Below are 17,303 nucleotides of genomic sequence, written 5' to 3'. Positions count from 1 at the left end.
TCACTTAGCCAGATGTCAGATAACTAGTACAAAGATTTAGATCTTGGTCCGGACTGAATTGTCCTTCGGTCTGGATGCAGACCGTAGTCCGCCTGTTGAGTACACCTGCTTTAACATTTTCCAAACAAAGCCTTCCACAGTATAAAGATAGAAATGCACTAAAATAGCACTAATTCAAGTAACATTAAACTTTCCCCAAAGTCTAAGTGGGAGTTTGACTATTTGAAAGAACTAGTCCCCACATAGGTGCATATTCATTGCAATGGGCATTAAATCTCTTAAACTGTCATCCTCCACATGAAAAGCGAAAAGAGTTCTGCTTCTACCACTGGCACTACCCACGTAATGATACTTTATCTGAATTGTCTGGTAATCATTAGCTGATGCTTCAAAAGATCAGCAGCAATGGGTTCAAAGTTAAAGTTATTTGAATTTTGAGCAGAGCATCGACAGACCCTCACTTAAAGAACTCTCAGCAAGCCGGCCGAAGCGGTCCCTCATCAGTGCCATGTATTGTGCGATTTGGTGATAGTTAAGACTTGATGTGCTTCTGTGGTAATTAAATTGCTCCCTACAGAGGCTGCAGAGTACTTGATTTCTGACACAAGTCCCATCTGGGGTTTTTTTGTACAACAAATAGCTTAAGAAGTCATTTCCCCATCACTTGATCACTGACATGGAATCTCAGTGTTTGCTTGTGGTGTATGTCGCAATGGTTCCGCTCTACTCCAACCAGTGCGCAGAACTCACATGGAGGAAAGCAGGCCATTCTTATTGTCGATCCCTTAACTTGATACTGTAGACCAGCGCTACTCAACACACTTGCACCCACGCATGTGGCCCTTGAGCGATCTTTTGCGGCCCGCGTTATGATATCATTATCAGAAATATATTTATCAACAGCCTATCAAATCTGTCTGAGTTGTGAGGTGTCCATTTTCATGAGGATTTCACGTTAGAGGGGGAATTTGACTGCAAGAGGATGTTACAAATAAATTAAAAACAACAACAAATAATATCTGAGCATGGCTGATGTTATGAGCGTTCGGTCTGCGTGCGCGTTACAGTACATGCGCGCTCAGGTGCGGTCTGTCAATCAAACATGCGCGCTCGCAATCTCACTTGAGAGTTACTCAACACAGCGCAAATCTGTCCAATCTCTTAAAGCTCATCAGATATATGTACTCATCATGACAACAGTATTTACAGGAAAATGTACAGATTTTCTTAAAGTAACGGTGTTTAGACGTCTTCACGCAAATGCTTTTTAGTGATCTACTTCGTCACAAAACGCTGAGGGGGCAAACAAATCTTTGGTGACTTATCACTGAAGGACTTTTGGTGCTAATTTTGGATATATCGCTTGTTTTTGAACACATCTCTGCTGTATGTGATGTTGAACACTCATGGTGTTTATTAGTTGACTATCACAGTGACAACAGAACTGATCTATATAAGAAAATCGAACAGTTACATTATGTTTAAAATAATTGCTAAAAGGGATAACCGACCCCCCAAAAAATAAAAATAAACATTCTCTCATCATTTCCTTATGCCATCCCAGAGGTATATGACTTTCTTTCTTCTGCAGAACACAAATGAAGATTTTTAGAAGAATATTACAGCTCTGTCGGTCCATACAATGCAAGTGATTGCTGAACAGAACTATGAAGCTCCAAAAAGCACATAAAGGCAGCATAAAAGTAATCCATAATACTTCAGTGGTTAAATCCATATCTTCAGAAGTGATATGATAGGTGAGAAACAGATCAATATTTAAGTCCTTTTTTACTATAAATCTCCACTTTCACTTTCACATCTGTAAGTCACATGTGGTGCCTGTTTAGTTTCACTTTCACATCTGAAAGTGAAAGTGGAGATTAATAGTAAAAAAGCCAAGGACTTAAATATTGATCTGTCTCTCATCCACAGAGCTGAGATATTTTTTCTAAATAATCATCATTTCTCAGATGATCAGAAAGAAAGTCATACACATCTGGGATGGCATGAAGGTGAGTAAATGATGAGAAAATTTTCATTTATAGGTGAACTGTGCTGTTAACTAACATTTCAACATTCTTACTATAAAAATGTTAACATATATATATGTTAACATTTTTATAGTAAGAATATATATAATCATAAAAATGTAAAAAAATTAAGAGTGTGGCCCTCGAGGGTAGAGGGATCCAGCTTTGTGGCCCCTGACCTTTCCGAAATTGAGTAGCCCTGCTGTAGACTGACGTACTATAATGTATGTGTTCCTGTTTGAACAGAGCAATATCTCTGCAGTCCACTGCAGAAACATCTGGTCATCACAGGAGATGAGAAGGGCATTGTGGTGTGTTATTGGTACAGCAGTAATGACACCCAGAGCTTCTTCCCTGAACCCCGAACAATCTTGTGCTTATCCTGCTCTCCACATGAGGAAAACTACATTGCAGTGGGGTAAAGGCTCATTATATTATCACTTAAGGGGTTTTTTGGTTAGCCAGCAACTGCATAAAAATATCCTGTCCAACCACCCACAACACCCTAGTGTTGTGATGATGAGTTTTGCATGTGTTTGTAAGCACCACTCTCATTTTCATCAGTTAATGTAAAAATGTAGATTCTTTTTGTTTTTTCTACCTCCTGAAGGTATAAGGATGGAATGATTGTAGTGATAGACATCAGTAAGAAAGGAGAAGTGATCCATCGGCTGAAAGGGCATGATAATGAGATTCACGCGCTGGCCTGGTGTCCTCAACCTAGAGAGGAACCTCTGTATGGACGATCAGAAGTCAACACTGTTAAGAAATCAGTTTAACATTTGTTTAAAGACCCTGCCTGCCCCAGTCAGTCAGTTATTACCAAGCAGGGTTATTATAGTTTTTATTTCAATATTATATATTCAGTTTGTTTTAAATCTATGATTGTTAGTTTTAGTTTTTTCAGTGTTTACTAGTTTTGGTTTTAGTTTTTCACTATATTTATTTGTTTTTATTTTAGTTGTAATATTTAAAGGCTGCCAAAGTTAATGCGTTAACTGAGATCTTTCTGCTTACGACTGTAACCCTGGTTCCCTCGAAGGAGTAAACAACACGCTGCGGCAGACTCAAAACTGTCATCAACCAACAAAATAAAGTAATGCCACTATCCAACAGTGTAGCAGAACATTAAAACATTGCTCTTCACCTTTAGAAGAGTCAAGGAACATCATGGTCCGAAGACCAACATCTAGAACACAATTTTTCTGTGAACATAAAGGCAAGGCAAGTTTCTTCATATAGCACATTTCATACACAATGGCAATTCAAAGTGCTTTACATATAAATGATAAAGAAAATACAAGATGTAATACATTTTAAAACCAATTAAGATAAAAAATGATTAAAATGAATAAAAAAGAAAAAGAATACAGAAATAAAATAATGCAGTGCAATCAGTAAGTGCAGCACAGTGATCAGTCAGTAAATGCATAGTTAAACAGATGTGTTTTCAGTCTGGATTTGAATGTGGCTTATGTTAGAGCACATCTGACCTCTTCTGGAAGCTGGTTCCATCTGCGGGTGCATAATAGTTAAACGTTGTCTCACCTTGTTTTGAGTGAACATGAGTGAGTGAGTATGTCCAACTGACTTGATCCTAATGATTTGAGAGGTCTGTTTGGTTTATATTCAGTAAGCATATCTGAAATGTATTTAGGTCCTAGGCCATTGAGTGATTTATAAACAAGTAATAGTACTTTAAAATCAATTCTAAATGTAACTGGAAGCCAGTGTAAAGACCTGAGGACTGGAATAATATGCTCTGATTTTTTTGGTTCGGGTGGGAATCCTGGCAGTGGCATTCTGAATGAGCTGCAGGTGTCTAATGGTCTTTTTGGGAAGGCCGGTGAGGAGTCCATTGCAGTAGTCCACACTACTGTTGATGAATGCATAAACAAGTTTCTCTAAGTCTTGGATACAAAACATCTAATTCTGGCTATATTTTAGATGATAGTGGGCTGATTTATTTATTGCTTTGATGTGACTATTGAAACTAAGGTCTGACTCCAAAATGACACCAAGACCCTTGGATTCGAGGCATGTATTCACCTTTGGAATTTCGCCTTTGTTGCCATATACAATGACCTCTGCCTTGTTGTTGTTTAACTGAAGGAAGTTTTGGTGCATCCAACTGTTAATTTCATCAATGCACTGGTACAGGCTGTAGTCATTTGTCGATAGAGCTGGGTGTCGTCTGCATAGCTATGGTATGCAATTTGGTTCTTTTTCATAATTTGGCCTAGTGGGAGCATATACAGGTTGAACAGGAGCAGTGCAAGAATTGAGCCTTGTGGGACTCCACACGTCATGGATGTCCACTCAGATTCATAGTGCCTATGTTCACATAGAAACCCCTCCCTTCTAGATAAGACCTGAACCAGCTGAGGACCGTCCCAAAGAGCCCTACCCAGTTTTTCCAGTCTGTCTAGGAGAATGTTGTGGTCAACAGTGGCAAAAGCAGCACTGAAATCTAATAATGCCACCACTGATATTTTGCCTAAATCAGTATTTAGCTGAACATCATTAAGTATCTTTATGAGTGCCCTCTCTGTGCTATGATACGGTCGGAAACCAGACTGTAAATTGTCCAATTAGCCATTTGAGATTAAGGATTTGTTCAGCTGATTGAAAACAAGCTTTTCAGTGATTTTGCCTATGAAAGGAAGACTGTAGTTGTTCAATATTGAGTTGTCTAGATTGCTCTTTTTAAGAAGGGCAGGGCTCCAGACTAAAAAAATTACTGAAACATTAAGGAGCCAAATGGCTGTTTTTAGTAGCCAGATCACAGATTTTCTCAATTTAGATTGCTGTTCAGAAACAAGATATAAATGCCAAAGAAAAGGAAATCAGCTGATAACCCATTCATCGAAGGTTTAATAAACAGTTGTAACAGGTAAAGGATGGGCAAGGAGGAGGCGGGAACCGGCTGAACAGGAAACAAAGTTTTAATGTCAAACTTAACTTAAAACAAACATAAACACAGACACACATGCAGTGCGGCCGTGTGCGTCTCTCTCTCTCTCTCTCTCTCTCTCTCTTGAACTGGCATCTCCGGCTCCCCTTAATCTCGCTCTCCCGCTGATTCAGTGCCGGCCGTGCACACTCATGGCCCAGCCGCGCCTTCCTCCTCATCACAACAGTATATATAGTTGAGAAGGTAAGTTTGCATTCCCTTTTGTCTCATAAATGATCACACCCTTTTCATAATTTATACAATTATAAGAGATACAATTTTTTTTTATTTAGTACTGCTCTTCACAATCTACATTACAGATATTTACATAAATTACAGTATGCATATAGTAGTGTGTTGACTTCTTGAGCATCAATGAATGTTTGCACTAGTGAAATAGTTGTGTACAAGTCCCTCAATTGTGTCAAAAGCTTATATATATATATATATATATATATATATATATATATATATATATAATTTTAATTGTTTTAAAATATTGCCTTAGTCTTTCTTTACTGTTACCGGTTGGCCCAGGCACAGAGACTACAAGACTGCAAATTGAATGAAATCCCAGATGCAGTTTATTGTACTACTCCAATCCCAATCAATAATTACGAGAAGCAAAAAAGTGGTACACAATACGGGACTTTTAAATCAAATCAAATCCTTTTATTGTCACTCAACCATATACACAAGTGCAACAGTGGGTGAAAGTCTTGGGTGCAGTTCCAAGCAACATAGCAGTCATGACAGTGATGAGACATATACCAATTTACACTAAACATCAGATTTACACAACACAATTTACATATCTAATATACACATAATTACACACAACACAGTATACAAATAATAATATACAATGTACAGTATACAATACACACAATATAGAATACACATACACACAATATAGAATACACAGTATACAATAAAAATAGTATATATAAAATATACAGTAGGTTGTATTATAAAGAAGCCCGAAATACACATGGGACTCTTATTTTGAAATGTCTGCGCTCCCAGTTTTGAGCTCACTGACGGCTGATTCGCTGAGAAAGTGAATCTGATTCAAACTGCTAACCTGAGCTCCTGAGTTCACACCCTCAGTTCTTTTCGGGTGATTCATGCAAAAGATCTGGTTCAAAAGAGTCATTTGTTCACAACTCTCTCGCGCTGGGTTTGTTGTTGTTGCGTGCGGTGCAGCGAGCTCGTCAGAAACATAACGGGTGAAAAGCGGCACGAGACACACTGGTGCGCGCTATAAAGATGTATTCAATAACTTACAAGATGATATCTGACAAAACTGCATATGAACGCAGTCACCAGTGGCAACTAGGTTTTAAATTATTGTTGCAATCAGTTATTTTTGGTCGCATTTGTGACCATTTTAGTCACAGTCTGGAGCCCTGAAGGGGCTTGACAAGAGCAGTTTTCAGGGACTTCGGAAACGTGCCTGAAAGGAGTGACGTATTTACTATTTCTAACAGATCTTTTTCCAGACAGTTAAATACATTTTTGAAAAATGATGTGGGGAGTGTGTCAAGACAGAAGGTTGATGTTTTAAGATGCTGTACTATTTCTTGCAGGGTTTTGCCATCAATTGCCTCAATCAGACATAGTGACAAATTTCTGAAGTTTTTGTGGTGGGACGAGCTGATCGCCATTCTAATATCATTGATCTTCTTCATGAAAAAAGATGCAAACTCGTTGCATTTGCTGTCAGAGAGCATTTCACAGGCAACCTGTGCTGGGGGGTTTGTTAGTCTCTATACAGTAGCAAAAAACGTGCGGATGTTGTTTATTGCTGTTAATAATGTTTGAGAAGGTCTGCCTAGCTATGCCTAGTTCCAAATTGAAAGCATGAAGGCTGTCTTTATAGATATTATAGTGGACTTCAAGTTGTGTTTTATCCGCCATATTATTTCTGCTTTCCTGCATTTTCTTTTCATGTTTTTCACTGCTGTTGTGTTTCTCCAAGGTGCTTTATGCCTGCCAGTGATCGTCCTGACCTTTACAGGAGCAATGCCATCAATAGCATTTTAACTTAAACTCAAAAGTTATCGAGGAGAACATCAACACGGTTTGCGGATATACTCAGTTTCAAAGATATAGCCTTGATAAATTGCACACAAGTGCTCTCTCTCTCTGAGTCACTTTTGATCTGACTCAGCATGTAGATGGACCCACACACAATCGCAGACACACTCTTGATCTGCTCATTAGTAAGGGTCTGAACATTTCATCCACTATTATTAAGGACGTCGCACTATATGACAATTTCTGTATACGTGTAAATCATGATGATTAGGGATTAAGGAACATTTAATTGATTTTACTAAATTAACTAGATGTTGTTCCTTTGCAAGTTAAAACAGAGCTCTTCTTATGTAAAGGGTGTCATTATACTTTGTGCAAAAAGCAGGATATTGATTTTTCAACTATTTTACTTTAAATGTCAACTATGTTGCTGCTGATTTTTAAAAAAAAAAAAATTTTACATTTTCAAAATAACAATATTGAAGCTTCTGATATCCTTCAAGGTATATTTTACATCCACAAAGGTTGGAGTTTTGCATAACATCGCTTAAATATATTTAGGGCAGATTTATGAAAAAAAATGTTTTACTGTCACTAGTGACCGTGCTGAAAATATTACATAAATATCTGCAAAAACATACAATTCTTACAATTATTTTAACCCTAAAACAGGCAAGAGTGGAAAATTATTAGCAAAAAATTATTTCATGTCACTTTTTATATCATTTGGACTTAAGTAAAACATCCAAAGGAATTTGTTATATATTTGATACATTTTGGATTTTATAAGTTATCTCCCAGGATATGTTGCCTTATTAAGGTACAAAAAAGTCAAAGTCAGATGATGAGTTTCTGACTTCCCTTCTTATTTTAAAACATATCATACATGTGTGTGTGTGAGAGAGAGAGTGTGTATGTGTGTGTGTCTCAGCTGAATGCCGCTGCCTGCTTGACCTTGAGCGCCTGCCAGCTGCAATGTTAGCTTCTGGCTGATGTGATCTATGCCTGATCAAGTTTTGGGTTTCTTTCTCCACATTCATTAATGGTTCAAATCTATTTTCAAGATGTATCAGGGGTGGAAGAATACCAGTATTGGTTAGTTGAGTCATAACTGGAGTGGAAGATGCCAGTGCTGCAATATGCGATGCTTGTGACTGTCTGATATATCGAGCACCTTTGGGTCTAGCTCCCTGTTTATGCCATTGGTTTTTGCTCTCACTTTCATTAGTCACTTTTGCCACCTGTTCTGCTGGGTTTTCTAAACTCAGTATAGCCTGTCGAGGAACGTTTGATTCACAGGACTCACCGGCTGTTGGCTGAGGTGGTCCACGGTGACACTCTCCTGTGTATTCCGTCAAGGGTGGCAGTACTGCAAGTAGTTTTGTTTCAAGAACTGTGATTTTTTTTTTTTTTTTTTTTTTTTTTTTTTGTAGAAGTCTATGGCAGTTTGTGCAGCAAGTGGAGTTTGATCTGAAAGGAGGCATTTTACAGCTGAAGGCAGCTGTGTTGTCCCTTTTCAAGAATGTAAACTGCCGGTAGTAGGAGGCTGGTAGACCACTTTCACAGAAAATTTTTGTAGCAATCACGGCTCGACATTAACTCTTGTGGATTTTTGAAGGGGCAAGTGAAAGAGAATTTCTGTGCCAGACATGAAGCTCCGGGTGAGGGTGCCAGATCATGCATTGTGGCTGCGAGTGCAGATCTCTTCTCACTGGAATCTTACACAGGGGGCATCGAACAGCTCTACCAGCTCTGAAAACCAAGGGCACTTGGGCCACTCCGCCGCAACCAACAGCATGGTTTCCTTGTCTTCCCAAATTCACAGAACTCTTGCTTTACCAAATGAACGGGAGGGAATGCATACTTGTGTTTCGTTGGCCATTTGTGAGCTAGGGTGTCCAAGCCTAGCAGAGCCTGAGTCATGGAGTACTGGAGGCGAAAGTGCATTGTTGTCTGTGTGGATCAAATGAAAGCCCAGAGACAAATTATCACCACCACCGCCAAATGTGAATTATAGCAGCGTGCCTGAAAATTACCATTGGCACACTGAACAGACAAAGCCGCTTAAGATGGAGAAGAGGTGAGACGCAAGGCTGAAGCTAGTGACAAATCGTCCTCAAATTCTCCGTGCTCCACATCCCGTCCTTGCTAGATATAGGAAGGAGAGGGGAGCACCGACGTCAGCTTTCCCAGAAAGCAAGTTGAGAGCGAAGTGTTTCAAGTGTCATGCTCGAAATGAATACAATCTTCAGCGTGGACTCAGCCCAGGCGATAAACAGCGACAGAAATATGCCAGACAGGAGTCAACAATATATAGCATTCCCCTCATCATATTCGTATGATACGCGCCAGACGGAGAAGAGACACAAGGCCTTTATATAAGGCCATTTCCCATCTTCGCGCACGTTCCTCGTGCGGTTCCTAGGGAGCTGCAGGAGTATGCCAGGAGAAGAGGGTTACGGCTTCGGCTTTCAGTACAAAAGTGACCCGAGAGCGAAGAGTTTCAAGTTTTTTAATGTGCTCAGAGAAATACACTCACTGAGTACCTTATAAGGAACACCTGTACACCTACTTATTCATGCGATTATCTAATTAGCCAATAGTGTGGCAACAATACAATGCAGACTGAGTTTATTCCCCAGCTGCTGTTTTTAGACAAATAAAAAAACAATTTTTTTTGTAAGGCATTTCCAGTGTGCAGACCTTCCTTTTGTTTCTCTTGCATGGACTTAAATATGTGGTTATAGCACCTGGATCAGCTGGAAGAGCGCGGTGACTACCTCTTTTTGAGCAGTGTAGTGCATAAAATCATGCGTATGCAGGTCAGGAGCTTCAGTTAATGTTCACATCAACCATCAGAATGGGGAAAAAATTTGTTCTCAGTGATTTCAACCGTGGCATGATTATTGGTTTCATTGGCTTAAACAACTGTAATGCTTCGTTATCTTCTAAAATGTTAGATTTGTATCTATAATATCATGTTTTTATGTGTATAAATTATATGTGAATATTCCCAACACTATGACAGTGCAATCTCTATCATAGCTATCATATTTCTGTGCCGCCTGTCTGCTACAACTGCGGCCGCCTCGTGGGAGTATTTTTGGCATACGTGGTCATGATATCACAGCAAGTCAGACAGATTTCTAACTGGCATGCACCTGTCGGTGATTACCGGTGATCGGTTCTGCACAGAACTTGCTCATCTCAAATGAGCCTAATGAAATGCATGCTGTTTTTACTTCAATCATTGGATTGGATCATAAGGAGAGAATGTGAAACATAAGTAGCCTACTGTCGCTCACATGTCGCATGTTTTAAAAATGCAATCTTTTTAACCATTTAAAATATGTTTTCACATTATGTACTAATTGCAAAATAGACTGCAGAAGATTAAAGTTGAGTTTTTCAATTTAATTTGATACCAAGTATGTGAACACTGATGAAATGTTTTATATAAAACAAAGCATTTGTTTTTTAGCCACACATAAACAGTCCACCTGTTGGCCAGTGGCAGTTAACAGGTTTAAAATGGGCATGTAAGACAGCCTCTGTAGCACCCCCATTTTCACCCACAGTCACCAAAATTGTCATGGCAAGGCATTAAATTAGTGGTGAAAATGGGAAACAGGAAGGGTTCATATCTTCTGTGTGTAATGTGTGATATACATAAAAATTGAGCTCTATGTTTAGTCTTGGGGGCTAATCACATGGATGTGACTATTTTGGGTCACAGTCATAGCGCCACCACCTGGCAGCAGAAAGTGTGGCTCTTACAACAGACTTTAAAATAGTCCTCTTATATTTACCCAAATTGCTTCAAAATTGATTAGAATAATGTCAGATGCAAAATGCATATATACACCTTGCATTGTTTTCCAAAATCCACTGGGTGGAAATGGACCAGTTGTGCTTGGGCCCGTCATCGCTGCTTGCAGCTATATTTTAGTTTTGTTTCAGCTTTTCCAATTATGTTAATTTTAATTTTTATTTCAGATAATGAAAATGTTCTCAAGTAGTTGTTTAAGTTGTATTTCAGTTTTTCCAATTTTGTTAGTTGTGTATTTTTATTTCAGTTAATGACAATGTTTTCATATAGTTTTTCATTTGTGTTTCATATAGTTTTTCCAGTTTTGTTAGTTTTGGGTTTTTATTTCAGTTAACAAAATTTGTTTTATTTAGTTTTAGTTTTAGTTTTGTCTCCAATTAATTTTTCCAATTACGTTTTTTTATTACTATTTATTTATTTTTTTAGTTAATAATTTTTTCATTGAGTTTTTGTTAACAATAGTAGCACCGTTACCGGGGTGTGTCTTAGATTTAGCATTACAGTTAGGATTAAATTATTCCATGTTTTAATATATGCCGGTTATATTGTCTCTGTATAGATGGAAGTAATGGGGTGACAGATGGATCAGAGGTGGGGTGTTACCTGGCCTCAAGTAGTCGAGATCAGACTGTGCGGATATGGAGTACAGCCAGAGGCAAAGGTAATAAAGACAGACTCTATACTCAGAGTTTTCACAGAAAACAGTGGTTTATATGATTCAGGGCTAAGCATGAAGGATGATCAAGATCCAGTCTGAGAGAGTTTTGGGACAGTTAATAGAACTGTCATTTGCCCTGTGTTTAGGTATCTGTGTGTCTCCTTTCAGGTCTGATGACCTTAAAACTTCCCTTCCTGAACAGTGAAGGAAAGACTATGGCTCACTGTCCACTGGCCTAGGGGGAGACCTTCACAGATTGTGTCCAGCTGTTTCGGGTATAATGGTTTTGTAGCCAAACAGTTGGATGATGTTATATTGAATTTTGACATGGGATCCTGGGTATTTTGTGTGTGTGCAGTGGTGAGATTGTAATGTGGGACCTCATGAAGTCAGGCAAGCAGAAGTGGCGTTTGCTGGGCAGCTCATCAGATGGACAGAATCACAGCCAAATTATTTTCAATATGAGCTCGTTTCGCTCAGGAGACAGAGAACTTTTGTTCAGCACCTCTATGGACATAGAGGTGAGACATACCTCTGTATGGCCTGTATTATTATACTTGATGCTTTTATATGCATAGAGCTGTTAAAGAAGATGATATTGTTTGTAGCAGTGAAAGTATAATCAGGGCATAAATTGGGTTTTTGCAGGAACCCCAAGATACAGCAATGATTTTGATGGTTGGACAAACTGCAAACCAAAACAAAATCACAAAGCCTTATATAGAATTATATTGAGGTATTTACTGTACTGTGTAGTCGGAGTATCTATATTTACGCAAGTATGCAAGTTATACATTCAAACAAATGCATAGAATATCTGAAAATGCATATCATTACAGTATATTTACTAAACTAAACTCTGCTTTGTTTCTTTGGAAATAATTCAGAAGTTAGTATATTTGTTAAACGTTCAACTGTAAGATTTAATTCCTATCCTATCAAAATGAGATCGATGGTGCACTGCTGTATGAATAAATTATGCGGTTGCATTGATAACTCATAATGTGCAACCCTTGTGTTACAAAAGATCGTCGTGAGACAGTGAACCCACAAATTTAATGTAACAAACTTGTTAAAGGTGGTGAAATGTTCATTCTGAATGGTTTCAGCTAGGGCTGGGTATCGATTCAGATTTCCCGATTCCGATTCACAAGCTCTCAATTCAATTTGATTTGATATAGAGTATTTTTCAGTTATAATGTCCCTTTTGCTTGCATATGAAATAAATTCTCTCCCAGCTAATTCTGTGAATTATACAGGGGACCTTATAACTAGGTACAATATGAAAATATATTATCTTAGTTTTTAATCATTTAATATATTGCATATATTTTGTTACATTTTTGTTTAATTGTATATTTTTATACTATTTACAGGTATTTACGTTGATTTGTTGAACACGTGCTAAAACCGGTACTGTCTTTTTAAGGGAATCCTGCATTTCTGTAAGCAGCATCTGTAAATGAGCGTGTGTTAACGAGAGAGACTCGTATCTCATCTGTAACTCATCTGCTATGCCTAATTAGAATTAAATGTTTTTTTTTATTTGTTTTTGTTTATGATCAACAACTGACTGTAAAGAACAGAAAGGGTATTAAAAGATAAATTATTCTGTGACAAATGGGTAACATGGATCTCATCTTTGGACATGCACATTAAACTGGAACAACTTTTACCCTCAACATGCAATGAAAGGATCTCACTTTTGTATAATCCACCACTATACTACACAATTCATTCACTGGTGAGTGAAATCTAAACATTTACCAGCCAGTTGCTAAATATAGGCATTTATAGTCGCATAATGCAAAATTTGGTCTCATATGCGAGCGATTTCCTATCATTGTAGTGGAGGGTTGCGAATAGAGTTAAAGATCGATCTTGGGGGGCCTGGGTAGCTCAGTGGTAAAGACGCTGACTACCACCCCTGGAGATCGCGAGTTCGAATCCCAGGGCGTGCTGAGTGACTCCAGCCAGGTCTCTTAAGCAACCAAATTGGCCCGGTTGCAAGGGAGGGTAGAGTCACATGGGGTAACTCCTTGTGGTCGCTATAATGTGGTTCTCGCTCTCAATGTGGTGCGTGGTGAGTTGTGCATGGATACCGCGGAGAATAGCATAGAGCCTCCACACGCGCTGTGTCTCCGCGGTAACGCGCTCAACAAGCCACGTGATAAGATGCGTGGGTTGACGGTCTCAGATGCGGAGGCAGCTGAGATTCGTCCTCTTCCACCTGGATTGAGGTAGAGTCACTACGCCACCACGAGGACTTAGATCGCATTGGGAATTCCAAATTGGGGAGAAAAATGGGAGGAAAAAAAGATCGATCTTGGGATTTAAGAATCGATATCGAGATTACTTTTATGCTGCCTTTATATGCTTTTGGAGCTTCAAAGTTCTGGCCACCATTCACATTGTATGGACCTATAGAGTTGAGAGATTTTTCTAAAAATCTTAATTTGTGTTCAGCAGAAGAAAGAAAGTCATACACATTTGTGATGGCATGAGAGTGAGTAAATGATGAGGGAATTTTCATTTTTGGTGAACTATCCCTTTAATTCGATTACATTTCGTTAAATGGATTGAAAGTGCTAATGCATATGAAGTATATCTCTTGTGCTTATGATACCTTGAATATTTGGGCCCTATTATCATTAATATTATGGCAAATTTAATGGAAAATCACAAATTTCAGATCATTATTCTCTTTTGCACGCAGACCTCCTCAAATCTCAAGCACCTATCACCGCCGTACTGTCTACTCTCTCTCGTGGGGTCCTCCTGTCCCTCCCATGTCTTTTGGTAAGTCAGTTCATAATTCACACAAACACACAATCATGATCAAGTAAATATTGAACTTGGAGCAACACCAAGAACAATCCGTCAACAATAAGTGAGTCTTGCGCTGTAATTATGTGAGCGTGGACAAAATGCTTACTTTCCCTCCATAGAGTTTGTTTGGTAATCAAGGAATGAAAATTTAATTTCAGCCCAGTGCTGACAAATGACTCATTTATCACCATATCCATCACTGGTCCACAAGGATGTGGAGATAATTGCTTTTATTTGAGAGCTGCTGATGTGAAGTCTTGATGATTTGTTTACAGTCTTTTTGCTGTGTCTTTTCTTCACTCTTATCCCTACGGATGTCCTGGTAGCAAAATGTTGAGCTATATAATTTATTTTTTAATATATATTTATGGGTCATTGTGAGGTTTTCATAAGCCATTTTTAGGCCATTATTAAGCAATTTTTAAGTTTATTTGAGCAGAAATTTAGAAACAAATGTTGATGTTTCCCTAAGGTCAATTAAAAAATGTAAGAACACTTTTGGGGGCAAAAGTTTTTTTTTTTTTTTTTTTTAACCATTTCCCACCCTCTCTCTGACCCTCAGAGTTAAACAGGTAATTTTTTTGTGCTGTGCCTGTAATACTCCCATATAAGCACCTTCTCCCCATGTGTAATGAGTAACTAATGACTTGCTGTCCAATATTGTTTTTAACTGCCACATTATTCAATAACCGCCTCTTTGCAAAGCTTGCATTGCATGGTGATATATTCCCAAAACAATCTGCTCTGAAATAGGCTTCATAAATTACAAAAATGATCAGGGATCTTGTTAAAAAATTCCAGTCGCTAGTTTCTATTCATCTGTCCGATAGAAGAAAGTTGTGGAATTTCAGAACAAGTCCTATTTGCAGCTTAGTTTCAATAAATTTATTTATTTATTTATTTTTTTTACTGGAGAGGAAGTTTTGAGTTCTGAAAGTTACATGTTTTCATACTACATCAAGCTCTTTTATCTCTAACGATGATGGGAAATGTGATTTCTCATGATATGACTCCTTTAATAATGTGTGTGTGCATGTGGTACAGGGGCATCAGGAGACAAGCCATCCTACAGTTTGTACAGTTGTGGTGGGGAGGGCTTCATCTTTCAGCACGACCCCTGGAAACTCTCAGGAGAGGCCACTAACATTGACAAACTCATCCGTGACACCAACAACATCAAAGTAAGACTATATAATTCATGGGTCTTCTCGTGAGACGGATCTTTTAAGGTGGAATAAAATGTTGTTGTTGTTATTTTTATTTTTTTGGTAACAGCACAAGATCACCCCACACACAGACCTCAGCTGGAAGCCGGACGGCAACATTTTGGCCATCGGGAATGAAGATGGGTAATAATCTTAACGCATCGAAGTGATTCTCAAGAAAACATTCTGATAATATTAAACCCCAAATCAATACAATCAAAAGAAAAGGTTTTTTTTGCATTGTGACATTATTTTCAGGATACTTACGCAAATTTTTACCACCCAGTTCTCATTACTGTAACACTTACTATTCTCATTGTTTTCAATTATGATTCTCATTACCGTAACCCAGTCATTTTTTTTTTTTTTTTTTTTTAAAGACGCTGTTGTACAGTGATTTTTATTAAAGGTAGTTCCAAGGGAGTACCACTATGATGTATAAATTCTCAGGCTGGGAAATGTAACATGTTCATTTCTGCGATTAATAGTTGACCGTTCAATGCGTTAAAAAAGATTAAAGGGATGTTCCGGGTTCAATACAAGTTAAGCCAAATTGACAGCATTTGTTGCATAATGATGATTACCACAAAAATTTATTTCAACTCGTTCCTAAAAAGACAAAATGCAAAAATCGAGGTTACAGTGAGACCCTTACAATGCAGGGCAGGATTTAATTGGACCATTGATGGGGTGAAACATGAAAGGCTATGATATTATTGGTTAGTATAATTATCCCCTGCATACACAGCCTTGGTTAGCAAAAACAAAAAACTATTGGAAACTATCTGCATTGATTTTTTCTGTTAGCTGATATTTAAAAAAACGCAACTATCGGCACCGATTAGGCTAATCGGTAAAACTGATATACCAGTCAATCTGTAGGTGAAAGACCATACAATTATTAAAACATCTTTAATATAACATGCACAAAAAGAGCTGGGACATTAATTTGAGTAAACAGGGTCAGTCTTGATTTCTTGTTGTCCTCTTATGTGAAATGGATGAAAAACAATACCTTAGACAAAACATTCTGAATTCAGTAAAACTCATCAGAGGTTATATTAGAGATCCATATGGGTTTTTGTTGTAGGTCCATAGATGTGTTCAAGGCTCCCATGCTGAAACTCTTGTGTACAATTCAGCAGCATCATAAGATCATTAATTCATTACACTGGCACCATGAGCATTCGTCTCAGACTGAGCTTCAGTATCTGCTGGCATCCGGCTCCAGTAATGCCGTAGTCTACGTCCATGACCTCAAGGGCGCCAGAGGTGACAATCTGCTATTCACTCTTGTGTTTTTTCAGGACACTGTGATTGTGCTTCCTTTTCTCATTAGTGTTTTTCTATTACAGAGAGCCCATCAGAGATTCCAGTGTCAGTGACTGAACCATACAGGACTCTCTCTGGTCACACCAACAAAATCACCAGTCTAGCCTGGAGTCCCCATCACAATGGGCGTCTGGTTACTGTGTGTTGTGATGGTACTGCTCAGGCAACAGGTTCTACTATGGGTGTGTGGTATGCACAAAATATTATGGCTAATATCATAGTATCTTACATATACTGCTTTATAAATGGTAGTGTGTGAGCAGTGAATTTATGGAAAAATATTGGTAATTTATTAGGGTGCGTAGTTCAATCTAATTAGGTTGGCTTGATGAAGCCATGTTTGTACTGTTATTGTACAAAAATTGGTTTGTTAGTTTCTCTTGAGAGCAGAATTTCTTTCAGATTTTTTTCTGTAGCAGACAATCAA

General features: G+C 38.3%; 1 pseudogene; it reads left to right on the top strand.

Annotated features, from left to right (window-relative positions):
• Window positions 1–2,252: 2,252 nt before the first annotated feature.
• Window positions 2,253–17,303, top strand: part of LOC127428779 (gem-associated protein 5-like) — a 38,606-nt pseudogene continuing 23,555 nt past the window's right edge.

Source organism: Myxocyprinus asiaticus, chromosome 38 (assembly GCF_019703515.2).
Source record: "Myxocyprinus asiaticus isolate MX2 ecotype Aquarium Trade chromosome 38, UBuf_Myxa_2, whole genome shotgun sequence".
Classification (NCBI taxonomy): domain Eukaryota; kingdom Metazoa; phylum Chordata; class Actinopteri; order Cypriniformes; family Catostomidae; genus Myxocyprinus; species Myxocyprinus asiaticus.
The sequence above is the reverse complement of the archived record's forward strand: the minus strand, read 5'-3'. Positions and strand labels throughout refer to the sequence as shown.